The sequence below is a fragment of the Eumetopias jubatus genome, unplaced genomic scaffold (assembly GCF_037043125.1).
Source record: "Eumetopias jubatus isolate StellerSeaLion01/CBP00866 unplaced genomic scaffold, mEumJub1_p1.0 scaffold_3, whole genome shotgun sequence".
Taxonomy (NCBI): Eukaryota; Metazoa; Chordata; class Mammalia; order Carnivora; family Otariidae; genus Eumetopias; species Eumetopias jubatus.
Genome location: NW_028274809.1, coordinates 115,550,095 through 115,566,333, shown reverse-complemented (window position 1 = coordinate 115,566,333; position 16,239 = coordinate 115,550,095). Strand labels below are relative to the sequence as shown.

Sequence of the window (16,239 nt, the reverse complement as noted above, 5' to 3'; positions counted from 1 at the left end):
GTATCGTATTTTACTAGAGACTGGAATCTTGATAGCAGAGGGAAAAAAAAGGAGTTGATTACCTAACAGAGGCAAAACTAACTGCAAAGAAATCCCTCAAAAAAGCCCCCAAACAATCAAGAAGGGGAGGAGGAATGGGATTTGTTTAATGGGTAAGAGTCTCAGTTTGGGATGATAAAGTTCCGGAGATGAGTGGTGGTGATGGTTGTACAACATTGTGAAAGTACTTAATGGCACTGAACTGTACACTTAAAACTAGTTAAAATGATAAATTTTATATTATGTAGATTTTATCACAATTACCAAAAAAAGGTTAGAAAAAGAGTTCATCATTGAAACAGAGCCCCCAACTAATAGAGCTGATATTGTTAACCCTTTCTCTGAATTTTTTTCTTTTCATTTTTTTTTCTTTCTCTGGAAGTTGCTACAAGTTTGCAGAACCGAAAACTCCGAACAACAATGAACTAGTAGATCTCTTTGGCAGACCCAGAGTCATTGGTTTCAAGAAAAAGGTGGTATTAAATTTTGATATTTGAGATATTAAAGTGCATGCAATATATTCGAATTAGCAGGTAAGTTCTTTATATGTAGTCTCGGGGGAAGAATATGGTTCCTATTCTTGTGGAATTTATGATCTAATCAAGGAAACAAAAGACATGGGTATAAAACAAATTAAATCAGTGTAGCTCATCTAGTTTTTTAGGGCTTTTAAGACTAGAGCCTGCTTTTCGGGCACTAAGGCATAAAGAGGCCATAATCAGGTTTCTTGCATTGGAATCTTGGGGAGGGGGTGGGAGGCAGGTAGGTAGTCTTAGGGCATAATCCTCAGTGAGAACCCCTAAAACATCCTAGCCTCATAACTGCAGGGGACTGGCCAGGGAGTGGATCCACAGCCTCTCTCTCCTCTGGCTCGTGCTGGAGACACGTCTTTGAATTCCCCTCTTCCTCACTGCACAAAGCCCATTATTTGATTTCAGTTTCCTTATTTATAAGTGCATTATAATCATGATTCTTGAGGTCCGTGATTTCAAGCTTTGGAGTCAGATCTATCAAGGTTTGAATCCCAGCTCTTGGTTACTGGGGCTCTCTGTGTTTTAAAGTCCTCTTCCAGAAAAATGGGGTTAATAACATGGTTATCTAGAGCATTAAATGAGAATACAGAGGTTTAGGGCAGCAGCTGGTATAGAGTAAGGACACACACACACATATATATGTATAAGTTAGTTAACATATATGTATATATACGTTAATTAATTTATACATTGTAACTTTGCCCCGGCTGTAGGCTTTATGCTCAGCTGGACTTGTGTTCTCTCTTTTTCTCCTCTTCTCAGCTGATGCATTGTGTGGATGTACTTATTAAACATAATTTTTGTTAATTATTCGATTTAAAAGTATTAAGAACTACGAGACAAAAATCACCCAGAAGGGTGAAATAGGTGAAGGGGATTAAGGGTACACTTATCATGATGAGCACTGAATAATGTATAGAATTGATGAACCACTATATTTTACACCTGAAATTAATGTAACACTGATGTTAACTATACTGGAATTAAAATTAAAAACTTCATAAAAAAATCAAGTACATATAAAAAATAATAAAGAAATAAAACAAAAAAATCACCCAGAATGACTATATCCAGAAACTACAACTTTCAGCATTTGGCTGCATACTTTTCTGGACTTAAAAGATTTTTTTTTGAGAGAGAGAGAGAGAGCAGGGGTAAGGGCAGAGAGACAAGCAGACTCCCTGCTGAATGTGGAACCAGAGGCAGGGCTGGATCCCAGGACCCTGAGATCATTACCTGAGCCAAAGTCAGCTGCTTAACCAACTGAGCCACCCAGGCGCCCCCATACCTGTATATTTTTTAAAAATTCTATATTATATGTTATAAAATATATATTTTTGTATACATATTTTTAAAATATAAATATATATACTTATATTATTTTACAAAATTGGATACCACTTGCTTTTCTTCAAACACATCTACAAGACTGTCAGCTCCAGCAGGGGATAAATCATGTGGTTTTGCTCTCCATGGTATCCCCAGTGCCTGGTTTAGCCCATGACTCATGGCAGTACTCAAAAAATAAAAAAACAAAAAACCCTAAGGAATGAATGACTCTATATCAATAAACACATATCCAGAATAACAATAAACATGACCATTAATCATAATATTCTCCTGCATAGGTGTGTCAATTTGGCCAAGCAAGCTTTTTTTTTAAAGATTTTATTTATTTATTTGACAGAGAGAGAGAGAGAGAGTGTGTGCGTGTGCACAAGCAGGGGAAGTGGCAGGCAGAGGAAGACAGAGGAGCAGGCTCCCCACTGAGCAGAAAGCCCTATATGGGACTTGATCCCAGGACCTGGGATCATGACATGAGCTGAAGGCAGATGCTTAGCTGACTGAGACACCCAGGCACCCCGCCAAGCAAGCTTCTATTTAGCAATTTACTTGTTTCCAATTTGTTTCATATATATAGATATTTGAAAACTTTAAAAAAATGGTTTTTTTAAAGGCACAAAGAATAACACAGCACACATGATTGAACCTATTCACCCAGAATCAACAAATTTTAAGATTTTGACAGTTTTGCATCACTTTTTAAATAAAAGAAATAACATATTGGAGGTAAAGTTGAAGTCCTCATTCTACTCTTCTCAGTTTAATTTCCCTCCTTCCTTCTACATAGGCAACAGCCATAATGAATTTGGTGCATCTTCTTGCAGTCTCCATGTCTATACTTATAAAAGTATTGATTAGTATAGGTTCTGTGGCATTTTATTTATGAATATGGTATCATAGTGTATATATAGTTCTGCACCTTGCTTTTTTTCCACTCTATAATTTGAATTCTATCATTTATTCTATGAAAAGTATAGAGCTAGTTCATTCACTTAGCTTTTTCGTCACTTGAATATTTACTTTTTATTTTCCTACTATTCCCTGTTGCTGGATATTTTAGGTTATTCTTGATTTTTCACTATTGCAAACAATGTTTTAATGGTCAGTAAAATTACAAAATTTTATTGGGGTTTATACAAAATTTTTAAGTCACTAAATTCCTTTTATTTGCAATATTTCTTTGACAAAAAAAAATGTTTTCTTTAATTATGTTTACATCTTTGAAGACAGCAAGGGCAGGACCTTTAAACACACACAAAGAAGAATGGCAGCCAGCCCTACCGGCCTGGGGCTGGGGAGGAGAGAGTAAGGTCAGTGTATGAGTGAAAAGGTACACAGGTGAGTGCAAGACGGACTCAATTACAGAATATCCACTGGGGACTTATATCGTCCAAGATGCCTGGGTAGAGCACAGGATAAGATTGAAAAATGAAATTGAACTCTAAGCCACACAATAATTGGTTTAATTACCAGAGCTCAAAGGGTAGAGAAAACAGGAGAGCGATCTAGGAAGATTCATTCCTTGCGAGAGCTAAGACGGAGGCAGGGCTGAAAGCCTGGGTGGGAATTAGACGAAAGTGGACAGGATGGCAGACCAGGGACTGGTAAGGTTGTTAAAAAGTCCAGAGATAATGACCTTCATTACCATTTCTTTTCACGTTAAAATTTAAGAACTTCACAAGAACTTATTAGTTAAAAAGGAAATCGGACTGGCTTTTAAAATAATATTAGCCCTCACCATCATCAGCCACAGACTATAGGTGGTAGGAAGTATGATGTCAGGAGAGTCCAGAAGTAGATTAAGGATTGCTTCCAGGCTATTAGTTCTACTCACATCTCTGCACAATCCCTGCATATGCCCTTGTACCACACCCACAGACCACAAATGGAGATGCAAAACTCAGATTCTCACTTGTTGGTACACATTTCTATCTAGTTCTGCACATCATGAAACAGTTCTCATAGACAAAATTTCCACAGCACTGGGGTTTGATTAAATTAAAACTAATTTTGGATATACATTTGAACGTCCTTCATTACTTGATTCCATGGACTAAGCTGTCCTCTTCTGCCCCTACTTTTAACAGCTGACACCTATTTGGTAACTTGGTGGCTCCTTCAGGCCTGTTAACTTACTTTCTTCGCCAGGGCTAGTGTGAGACGCTTAAGAAAACAGTGGCTTTAACGACAGAGTTACCAACTTTTATACCAGTGCAGTCGAAGCGGCAATACTGGAGCTGGGGGCGGGTGACAAAGTGGCAAAAAGGTCCGCAAGAGTCGGCGGGGAGGCGGCGGGCAGGTGGCGGCGGGCGCGGGCGGCCGCGACCGGGGAGGCAGGAAGCGGCGGCGGGGCGGAGCGGGCCGGCAGCCGAGCAGCCAGGGCCGCAGGCGCCCCGCCCGGGCTGGTATGCGGCCGAGAGTGACGCGGGAGGCGGGGTCACGTGACGCCCGTGGAATGCCAACAATGTAGCGAATGTCCCACTTGGGTCTGCGCGCTGGAACCTCGGCGTGAGCGCCCCGGGAAGATGGAGCAGCCGCCGCCCGCGCCGCCGCCGCCCGGGGCTCCCCTGTACCCGTGGGGCCAGCAGCCGCTCCAGCCACTGGCGCCCGGTCCCCCGGCGCGCGAGGCCCCGGAGCCACGGACGAGGACGCCCCGGAGGGTGTAGACCGCGCCCCAGGAGGTGAAGGGGCAGGGGCGGGGGGCGTGTGGCCAGGGGCCAAGGCGCGGCGGCTGGAAGTTTCCGCGGGCCGGCGGGGCCCCAGGGCGCCCCGCGCCCACCCTCGGGCCGCTGCGGGCCGCGGCTCCGGGAGGGGCGCCCGACTCGGCGGGGCGGCCCGGCCGAGAGGCGGGGAGCGGGGCGGCCGAGGAAGTTTGTCCAGAGCGGAGCCCTGCGCCCTGCCCCCACGGCCCCCGCCCGGCCCGGGCCAGGAGCCGCCTCCGCTGGCGGCGCGTCGTCGCGGGCCGTCCGGAGTCCGCCGAGCCGGGGAAGTTGGGAGCGAGCGCCCGGCCGCTGGGGCTGCGCCGCTTTGTTGTGCGCCGGGCGGCCGCGGCCGGGCGTCCCGGCGGGGCTGGAGCGGCCCGGCCCGGGGCGGCGAGCGGGGCGTCCCGAGAGGCCGTCCGCGCTAGGGGTACCCTGCCTCCACGGTCCCGGGGAGCTGGGCTTTTACCGCGAGACCCGGCTGGGGGGCCAGACAGCGTCGGGATCCCGCGCCCGCTGCACCGCGGTCCACAGAGGCCGCGCCGTCGTCCGCCCCGGGCGGTGCGGTCGTCCCCCCACAGGCCGCGGCGTCGTTCCCCCGCTGGCCGTGCGGTCGTCCCCCCACCCGCCTGCCACGGACGGTGCAGCCCGCAGAGCCCCCGGTGGTGCCGGGCCGGCGCTCGCTCCGACCTTTCCAAGTTTGCCTCCCGGTCTTCGCGGGTCGCAGCCCGAGCTTCAGGGACGCTTTCGCGGCGGTGAGAGCGGCGGCCGTTGCATAACACGCCTTTCCTGCGTCCTAGTTTAGCCGACTTTCTGGAGCTTGTCTTTTCTGATGCAACCTCACGTGCAGTTAGTTTCCCTGCCGGACTCCGGCGTTACGGATTCTGAGTTTATTCGCGTTTTGCCAGTCACCTCTCCGCAAGCCTGCCTTCGGAACTTCAGGGAGAGCATCTCTCTCGGGGTGAAGTCTGGCTCTCGGGGTTGAGCGGGAGTGCAAGCCTGGAGCAAACCTGTCGTTCTTTGATTCCTAGTCCCCAGTACCCCAGGGGAAGGCGGGGAAGGTAGACCCCTCCCAGAAGAGGGTGAAACTCACCTGACGGCCCGGGGGCCCGGGTGTCCTAGGCTGCTGGCTGGCTGTGTGTTCTGAGCCCTTCGAATGAGAAGTTTTTTTTTTTTTTTCTTGCAATCATAACCGTGAAAGTATACTTTATTTGTAGTTTTCTTATGACAAAATCTTAAACAAGAACTTTTACATTTTCACATGTATGGAGGATATAAGTGAGCGTGCTCTTAATAGTAATCTAGACTTTTAAAATTGTTTAACGGTACTCTTAAGCCAGAGACTATACATTTGGCAGATAAAAATCCAGTGGCCAAACAGCTCTCTTCCCAAAGTATTCGGCAAATATGTTACATTTTTAAAGGAGAGTTGGCCCACATTTTACTAAGAAACTTAAAGATACTGAAATTTGAGTGGAAAGTCACAAAATGTGTATTGTCTTTGTACAGGTGTTCTGTTTAAATTAGTAGATGAGGAGTCTTCCTTTAATAATGGGGAAAGCAACTCGTGGCTTATTTTTAGGAAATTTGTACTAAGTAGATCTTGCTCCATATAGTTAGTTGAATCTCAGGATAAATCCCTCCATGATGGATCACCATTTTTGAGTGCTAAATCAAGAGTCTAAGCTGCCGTGTATCTTTTACTTTCTCCTTTAGCTTTTACTATTTCCTATTTTTACTCTTTCCTTTAGTAATAAGGTAGTAACAGAACAATCTTCCAAAATAAGAATGCAGAGACTGTTTAAGAAAGTCTGTTTTAAATTATAATTAACAAGACACTATGTTATTCAGCCTCTCATAAAATTTGGTCTCATTATCCAGGTATATAGAACACTGTTTAATGAGTACACCAGCATTCCTTTGAAATTAAAATTACTAAACATTTAATAAATCTCAAAATGTAAAGCAATTTAAAATGGCATCTGAACGGAAGACCTCATGCAAAAGTATTAAGTTGAATTACTAGGCATCTGAACAGAAGACCTCATGCAAAAGTATTAAGTTGAATTACTAGAATCATGGAATTTTAGAACTGGAAAGGATTCTACTAGTCTCTCCTTCTAGTTGGAAATAGTTTTGACCTAAGTGTAAATTGGAACTGTACATATTTCTTTCCTTAGCAAATCACAGGGTTGATGGGAGGAACTTTCCTTTGGTGGGAGGGGAATGTTTTTACAATAAGATGCCTTGTTATTTTAAATGCTGTGTTGTAAATAGCCAGCCCTAGGCTTCTAAATCCCACTCTGTGTTGGGGTGGGGATGGGGGGGCAGGTGTTGAAGCTGATAAATTCACCATAAACACATAGGAAGGATTTGGGAAAGCTTTTGGAGGGGGCGGGGGTGTTCTGCTTTGTATTAGATAAACCAGACCAACACAGTTTTTGAAAAGTTGCTTTTATATTTCATTTCATGGTTATAATGTGAAACTTCTAAACAGTGTTCCCTACTGACGTTTAAAAAAATGACTTGAAGAAATAGAGAAGATAACTCAGTGCTTTTACTTTGTCTTGACTGTAAATCTGCTTTAAAAGGAGCACAATATCCTGTTCAGCAGAATGAAGGGGTTGGGCTTGATAATCCCTAAAGTGACGGACTTCCAGCTCAAAAAATTCCCTGAATCTCCTTCCTTTTTACAAAAGCCTATTGCTTAGTAATTACTCTGGACAGAACTGGGCCTCTGTGGCACAAGTCCGGGGGTCACCATTCCCTTTATATGTTGCGTGGGTGATGCTGTATGAACCAGGGCTTTATTACACAGAGCACCTGTGAATGGCTCCTGGTGTTTGGGCCACCAGTTTCACTAAGTCGGCTGTTCTGTCAGTATTTTTAAAGCTAATGTTATTTGATCTATAATTTCATTTTTGAGCTGTTATTCAAACAAGGTAGTGTCGGAAATAAAGATAATGGTTGTGATACTAAAATTAGAATGGAAATTTGACATTACTTAATGTTTACTGTTCATTATATGAAAACCTTATATTGCTTACCATCTAGACCATGTCAACCTAATTGTAACAAATGGTTTAAGTTAATTAAATACTTTTTGCCCATGTGCTAATCTTTGACATTCATGGGAATTTTTCTGGAGGACAAGTGAAAAATCTCATGTTTTGTAGCAGTGGTTTATATTTATTGTTAACTAACATTGCTCTATTGTGGCATAACGTAGATTCTATAACCTCTAAATTAGCAAGGATGGTAAAGATTTTATGAATGTAAGTTGGCTCTTGAATGGAGTGGGCCTCTGGAGTATTGGCCTCCCTGCCTCCAAGCAGTTTTCCTGATTAAGAATGCTAAGAACCAGCAAGTTTCATTCCTAATTAACATCATCCTACCTCAGAAGTCTCACTCCTGTGTTTTCATTAAATGTACCCAGACAGTTTACCTGCCCCCTCCCCAACATTATCTGCCTATTCATTTTTCTCTTCTATGTTTGAGCCTTTTCACAGGAAGTTCCAGACTCTAAGAATAGCTTCACACTTCCTTCATCAAATCATAGCCTTTTAGCCTTTCCAGTTTTGGTGAAACAATCCTTTCTCTGGTAGATTTTCTCCAAATAGGCACATGTACTGGGATTCTTTGGACAGTCACAGTCTTACCTCTGTCCATAGCAGGACTCTCAAATGGGATGGGTGTTCTGATTCCCTAGCTGGTGTATGTCTGAAATTTGGAGGGAAAGGAAGCAGTGCTTTCTTAAAGACTGAAAACCCTTACTGGGGTATGGAGTTGAAGATAAGGAGACCCATCCTATATAGTTGCTTGCTGTTAGGAATGCTGCAAATAATGGATAATAAATCTGTCTATAACCTGATCATTCTCTGTGGTCATCTAGAGTACAGACTTCTCTGGCTCCATTTTTTATGCCTTTGTTCATAATGCATACATATATATCCCACAGATATCAGGTGCAGAGCTAATAAAGAATGTGATGGTTTGTTTTTCCTCTAGATTGTAAGCTTATTTAGGGTGCCTGGGTGGCTCAGTTGGTTAGGCGACTGCCTTCGGCTTGGGTCATGATCCTGGAGTCCCAGGATCGAGTCCCGCATCGGGCTTCCTGCTCAGCGGGGAGTCTGCTTCTCCCTCTGACCCTCTTCCCTCTCATGCTTTCTATCTCTCATTCTCTCTCTCTCTCAAATAAATAAATAAAATCTTTAAAAAAAAATAGATTGTAAGCTTTATTTAGAGGTGAGACCCTATTCTACTTGGGTGAGACCTCATAATACCCAGCAAAGTATTGGCATATGGCACTTCTAAACCACTACAACCTTGTGATTGCCACTATTTATTGGAGAATTTTCCTGGATCCCCAGAGGACTGTAATAATTGATTTCCTCAAAGACCCTTATTATGAGGGGGAGCCACTGTTGTGTGGTTTCCCAGCCTGGACAGTACTGGAGAGGTACATCAGCATGGTAGTTTGTGATTCTGACATTTGGCATCTGGCTGGAGGCCTGACCTGTCTGCCTGAGTTAGTTTCAACTTTGCTAGTTAATTATAGTAAGGATATGATTTTAATAATAACTGGAATTTTAGGTCCAAGAAATACTGTTTTTAAAAATGCCGGTGTTTGTCATTAGTGTGGGTCTCAAGAGACATGGGTTTGGTTGATTCTGTGGTTGGTGCTTGATGTGTGTTTAGCATCCAGTGTGGGTTCATGAAGCACTAACAGAAATTAGAATGAAAGTTCATGAACATCTGATAGCCCTTTCCAGGATTGGAATTGGGTTTGAGAGGGCCAAATTAAGAGATGCTTCAAATATTGCTCTCACATTTTTACATGAGCCACCTATTCTAAGTAGTTGTCTCAGTTCCAGGTTTGAAAATGAGGTTTTTTTGTTCTGTGAGTTGTGTTATAGTTTTGAAATTCTGGTGTCTAGTTTCTTTTAAAGTATATTTAAATTGATTGATGATGCCAAATGAATTTCCAAAATTAGATTTACTTTGCTTGATATGCTCTTTTTTAAAATCCACATTCATGAGGCCTTAGGGTCATATTTAGAAAATTCTTGATGAAAGAACTTATTAAAATGATATAGTAGTGTGTCAGAGTAGCCCATTTCCAGCTGCAATCTTTGGTGAGTATTCTCATGAAAAATTCTTTCATAAGTTCATAATTTGGCCATGAAATCAACTGTCTTCAAACTAAAACCTAAAATACAAGGTCTCAAGCTGAGAAAATACTTTCATTCTTTATGGGACTGAGGGAGAGTTTCATGCTTTCCAGACTGTTCAGGCAGGAGCACAGTTTGCCCAGAGGTGCTGTTGTACAGACTCACTTACAGAGACAGGGCAACACCTGTGGTGGTCCCAGGACCAGTGCTTTCTGTCAAGGTGATGGTGGAAGATGGGAAGAACATGAGAAGAGTGTGTGGTAACCTCCTACTCCCGCCACGCGGAGGAACTTCCCCAGTGGTGGGTTTATGGGGTGTGTCTGAATCATTCTTTTGACCTCTCTATATGTTTGAAAATTTTCATCATAAATTGTTGAGGGGAAACAAAAAGAAAAGAAACCGAGACCTCTGGTCTGGATTCTGTTTAAGGGCTCATCCACTTGGTATTTCTGGGCTCATGCATCCATACAAGACATCAACACAGAAATGTCTTGCTCACCTGTGCCGGCTGGCTTTATAACTGGAATGTTTGTGGGACACATGAGTGCTTAAAACTCCCAAGTATCTCAGGAGCGCTGCTCTTTGGAAGCTGCTCGCTGTTGTGTATTTCGGCCTCCTGGCGGTGGGGGTGACGGCGTACTTGGGAGGGCGAACGTGGCACCCGGCAGGTTAGACTGCGCTCTGTGAGGGGACTTTGCCCTCCTGGCAGCGCCCTGTCCTGAGGTTTGGTCTCTGCATGTGTCACTGTGTGCAGCAAGGGAACCATTCTTCAAACGCTAGTTAGCAAAATGTGAATAGTTAGACGATTTCCCCCCGTTTTTGAATGAGTGTAAAAAATACATAGTATTTATCATTTTAACCTTTCATAAGTGTATAATTCAGTTGCCTTAAGTACATTCACATTGTTACTGCTATCATCGCTGCCATCTGTACTCAGCTTTTTCATTATCCAAAAAGAAACTGAACGCACTAAATAATAGCTCCCCGTGACCGGGGCCATCTCCATTCTGCTTTGTCTCAAGTTGCGTATTCCAGGCACCTCATGGAAGCAGAATTGTGAAGTATTTGTCCTTTTGTGTCTGACTTACTTCACTTAGCATAACATTTTCAAAGTCCATCCATGTTGTAGCCTGTGTCAAAGTTTCATTCATTTTTCTGACTGATAATATGCTGTGTTATGCAACTTTATATGATAGTTATGTGTGAACTCCACTGGGGAACATTTCACCTGGACCCACATCTTACACTTCAGAGGAGAAGCACTGCTGTTTATTGAGTGCCTTCCATGTGCTCAGCCTTGTGCCAGGTGCCCTCCCGCACCGCCCTTAGACCAGTGGCAGGATTTGTCATCGGTGTAGGATGGAGGGGACGGACCCAGAGTGCTAGGTGACTTCCTGTGTTCATTCAACAGATGCTTCTTGGGCCTATGTGCATGTCCGACAGGCAGGCTCCTGCACCACAGGCCTTACAGTTGAGGTGATTCAAGACGAAAGCAGGCACATCAGTCATTCGTTATACTCTGGGACGGGGCTGTGAGTGAACACCAGGGTCTCTGAAGTTAGGTGGGCATGGAGGTCCTTCTGCGAAGGGGATTTTTCAGCTGAGAGTTGTAGGAGGCATAAGTGAACCTGACTGGGAGTGGTATTTGTTCCTAGCAGAGAGAATAGTCTTGCTAAGTTCCAGAGGTAAGGAAGAATTTGTTGCCTTTAAGTTGCCCAGGGCCATCCAGGTTGAACCTGATGCTGGCTGGTTGGGAAGCAGTCAGCTTCCTGAAGTTCAGGTACTGCTCCCAGGCCCGGCTGCAGGCACACGTTTCAAATGTTAAGTCTAATTATTTAAGTTTTTCTCTCTTCGTGCTTTTCTTTTTTAAAAAGGAAGATTCTTTAACTTTTCAAGCATTGCCATCAAATAGTCGTTTAAAGAGGAGTCATTTGGAGTGAGCATGAAATACCTACATTTCTACATTCAGTTTGGTACCTTTCCCACTAAGCCAGTCTGGACTTTGCCCTGGTCTTGTCTCTTGACTTGATTAAAGCCTTTTTTGTCTAACGGATTCTGAGTCCTGAACTTCTTAGTAATTCTAATAATTGGCCAGTGTGTTGTGCGTTACAGATGAGAATGATCTCACATGCAGTTTCACCTGTGATCTTCAGAGCAGCCCTGTCAAGTAGACAGAGAAAGGCTTGTTACCCAGCAGGAAACTGAAGCTTGGAGAGGTGAAGTGCTTGCCCAGATCATATGGAACTAAGTGCCAGAGCTGGGGGTGGAAGCCAGCTCCAGCTGCTTTTTCCTTTGCACCGAAACGGCTGTCTTCTGAAACAGCCTCCCCCAGACCTGTCCTTACCTCCTGATAAATGCCCTCTTCCTTCCCCACCAAGGCTTCTTTCTTGATGCTCATTGTCCAGGTGGTTGTCCTGGCTCAGAGACTGGTGCTACCATCAGCTCTGGTTTCTAAACCAGAAACTTGGCCTCCCCTTTCAAACTTTTAGTCCTCTAGTGAACATCACAACCCTTACAGGTTCTATTTCTTAAGCTGTTAAATCCACTCACTTCTCTCTGTTCTCCAGCTACTGTTCTGTTTCAGATCCCCATAATATTTGGGTAGACTTTTATTGTCACATTATCTAAGTAATTGATCTTCTCTCTGTCTCCCATCTTAAACTGTGAACTCCCTTAAAGTCAGAGGCTGGTCATTATTTTCTGTTTCCCTAAAACCTAGTAACAGAGCCATCTTGTATGGGTGTTCAGGTTGTACACTATTCAAAGGCCTTACATGTAAAAGGGCATACCTCACATCATACAAATGCTCGCTTATATGAGGGCATGTGTAGCCTACGTGGAGACCCTGGGCCACTCACGGAATACCTGTACAGCAGTAGAGAGTCACCTCCCCGGATTAAGCCACATGGCATACATGTTACGCACCTATTCTGGAGAGTACACATCACTCCTCTGTCACTTGCCTCAGAGGTCCAGTTCCCTCCCTCCTTGTGATTCAGACTTTACCTGCCCCCCTCACGTGGGGGGTGTATATTACGTGTGTGTGCATGTCTTTGTGATAGATTGTGACATGTGGCATCGGTATGTTTTCAGAGAGGGCCAGGCCACTGTCCACAGAGCTCTGGAAAGCTCCCCAGGGTAGGAGTTGTACAATAATATAGTAACAAACAATTTACTTGAGGAAGGGGTACCTTTTTATAGTCCCACAAAGGTACCACATGAACCACTAGAGCTCTGCCAATAACTACACGGAAAGTATTGGTTGTGGTGGTAGAAGCAATGTCTTAGAGCAGACCACTCACTCCTCAACTCCTAGCTCTGGGGCTGGAGTCACACCGCCTCCAGAAGCCATAAGAAAGGCAGCACAATTTGCAAAAGCCCCAAACTGGAAATAACCCAAATGCCCTTCGGTGGCAGAATGGATAAAGAAGTATGTTCATACAGTAGAATATTACTCAGCAGTGAAGGATAGCAAACTCTTGGCACATACCACTGTATGAATAACCAAACAGTGTCGACCAGAATAAGCCAGACATGAGGAGTACAGACCATGTCATTCCATGGATATAAAGTTCAAAAACCAGTCAGACTAATCCTTGGTGTTAGAAGTTAGTGAAGGCGATTCCCCCTGGGGCATTGGTCTGTGGGGGGCTGGGGGCTTCTGGGTTGTAATGACACACTCCTTGATCTAGATGCTCTTTATAAGGGTGTGTTCTTTGTGAACATTCATTGATCTTATGATTTGTGCACCTTAAGAAATATATGTTCAACTTAAATAAAAATATTCTTCCCCCCCCCCGTCCCCACAAAAGACTGATTTTTTTCCCCAGCTTTCAGCAACTTTGTGTTTTTAGAGTAAATTCCAGAGAGCTTTCAAGCCTCAACCCACCAGGGCCTATTTCACCTGTGCCTGGCTCCGCTTCTCTCTGCTGGTGTGGCTGGGTAGAGAGGACATCCCCACATCTTGGGTTTGGCATTCTCACAGTTCTTTTTTCTTCAGTGTGGACTGTCTCCTGTGGCCGTTGCCCTTTCTTAGCTGAGTGCAAAGCAGCTTTGTTCCTTCTCTTAAATCTGTTAATGTCACTTGTTGGTAAAATGAGGCTGCTCTTCTAAGTCATGCCAGTTGGGAGGGATGTGAGCTCTCCACTCACTTACCTAACTGCTCTCTCTCTCTCTATGGCTGAGCAGACAGCTCCCTAGCTAGGTGAATGTCCCGCATGCTGGTGCCTCTCATTGATGTCTCTACGGCCAGACTAAGCCCAGATGTCTGGCCAAGGTGCAACTAGCTCCTGAAACCTTCTCTCCTCCCTCCCTGGGACTGCTGCACCTCACCCAGGCTTCCCTCATCTACCTGGTGTGTTGCAATTGTCCCTTCCAGTCCACCTTTTGAAGTTGGCTTCCAGACTCAACTAAAGGGCACTTTTGGCCACGTCACTCCTTAGCTTCACCGCAGACAATGACTTGCCACCGTCTGCAAGGAGACCAGACAATTAACATGGCCTTGAAGGTCCTTCCAGATGGAGCCCTGTACACTTCCCACAGTCTCATCCCTACGTAACTCTCCAGGAAAAGCCGTTGCCACACAGTTGTGAATGTGAGGGGTGGGGCCTGTTCCTCTGCTCCTTTGCATATGCCCTTCCAGTTGGCTGGAATTCCATTGTTCCCTACACTCAGATTCAGTTATCTCTACTTCGCAGCTTTTTCTGGCTTTCTCCTTTAATCTCCCATTTGTTAGATGATTTTCCCCCTTCTCTTAGGCATCTCTTTTCCTTTGAAGCTGTTTATTTGGCTACCTCACCCTTACCTTGCTGAAAGCCAGAATTTGTTTTTGTTTGTACTAGCAGTGCCTGAGACTTAGTAGGCTCTTGATGAATGTTTGCGAGGTGGATAGGTGGGTGGATGGGGCATAGATGAGTAGATGGTAGAGGAAGGGTGAATACATTTTGCCTGCAAAGAGGCCCTCCCTGATTATTTATTGTGAAGATAGGCTGATTTATGTCTTGTGTGTTTCAGTTTTCAAAAAAAAAAGGAAAAAAGACCCTAGAGATTGGAAACAAAGTGATTTGTGTAAATTCCCACAGGAAAAGATACAATTCTCCTGCCTTTTCTCAGACATAGCCAGAGTCAGTCAGGAGTCAGTAAGGATTCTCCATACGTGCTTGGCAGCTCCTTGAGAATCTCTATTTTTGCTGGAATGGGAATTCATGGTTTTAGAAAGTTAGGTATTTCAAAACAGATGCTTAGACCACGAAGTCACTGAAAATGAGTGTGGTTGCAATATGCCCATTTTACACCAATTAAGCAGAGCTCTGGGCTTCTGGCCCCCTGCCAACACTCTGGTCCAGGCCCAAGGGAAATCTCAGCAGTTCTTGGATCTAATTGTTCACTGTCTGCAGTGTCTTAAAACGTCATTTCGGTGACTTTACTATGTTAGATGTTGTGCATTAAAATATAGATTTCATGTTGAAAAATGTATTTAGTCTGATTCTTTCTAAATAGAATCTTCCCTCAGTTTCATTGAGAACGATAGTTAGAACCTTTTAAGACCTTCCATCTCCCCACCTCTAAGAAAAGAATGGAAATTTTAATGTCATTGCTTCAGATTTATGGTCATATATGATTATGAAATAGATCTATATAAGTAAATTCACATAGAACTCTTTTAGAGTCTGGCACATAGTAGATACTGAATAAATATTAGCAATCACTTTTCTTTCTGCATGACAAAGTCTGTGAAGCAGATTTCCATTTTTCAGTTCTAAAATTTCTTACTGAAACAAAAAGTCCAGAGCCTTTCACCCTGTCCTTTTAAAGACTGCTCTTTTTTGAATCGGTTTTTCTTTGTTCATTAAAATGCAAAATGCTTACCCTTTACAGTTTGCTCTTAGAGTTCTGTGGGTTAAAAGGAGTGAAATTAGTGAGGGCAGAAGAGGAGGGACGGGGAGAGGGGCCACTGGAGCTTCAGGTATGAGCCCAGAGGCTGTGCAGCAGGCCTTTGCTTTTGCCACCAGTGGGCATCTGTGCTCTGGTGATGACAGCTAATTACACAAATAATAGTAACACGAGTAGTAGAAAGCATGGTTTACCAAAGGCTTCTGTGTTCCAAGTGCTACTGAGCCAGTTCCATGCATGGTCTTGTTCGGTGCTCACCACTGCCCTTTCACCAAGTGGTGTTACCTGTTTCACCCAGGGAAGGTGAGGGAGGTTAAAAGACTTATCCAAGGTCACCCAGTCAGCAAGTGACTTGAGCTAGATCCTGCTTCCAGGAGAGCTGGCTGCTAAGGGCAGTATTGGGTTGGGCTCCATTTTGTTTTCGGAATGCAAGAACAACAGAGTAGTCAGTGAATTAGGCCTGGGGTAGGTATAATTCACTATCAGAAAATGGCTTTGTGATCTCTAGTTCTTTTTTTTTAAAGATTTTATTTATTTATTTGACAGAGAGAGACACAGCGA

General features: G+C 44.1%; 1 protein-coding gene across 1 annotated transcript in view; it reads left to right on the top strand.

The window, feature by feature from the left end:
- The first annotated feature begins 4,392 nt into the window (after positions 1 to 4,392).
- The window catches only part of LATS2 (large tumor suppressor kinase 2), a 75,978-nt gene continuing 64,131 nt past the window's right edge, over positions 4,393 to 16,239 (top strand). Inside the window, exon 1 of the mRNA XM_028107042.2 lies at positions 4,393 to 4,597. The gene's annotated coding sequence lies outside the window, so the exon portion shown is untranslated. The remainder of the gene's footprint in view (positions 4,598 to 16,239) is intronic.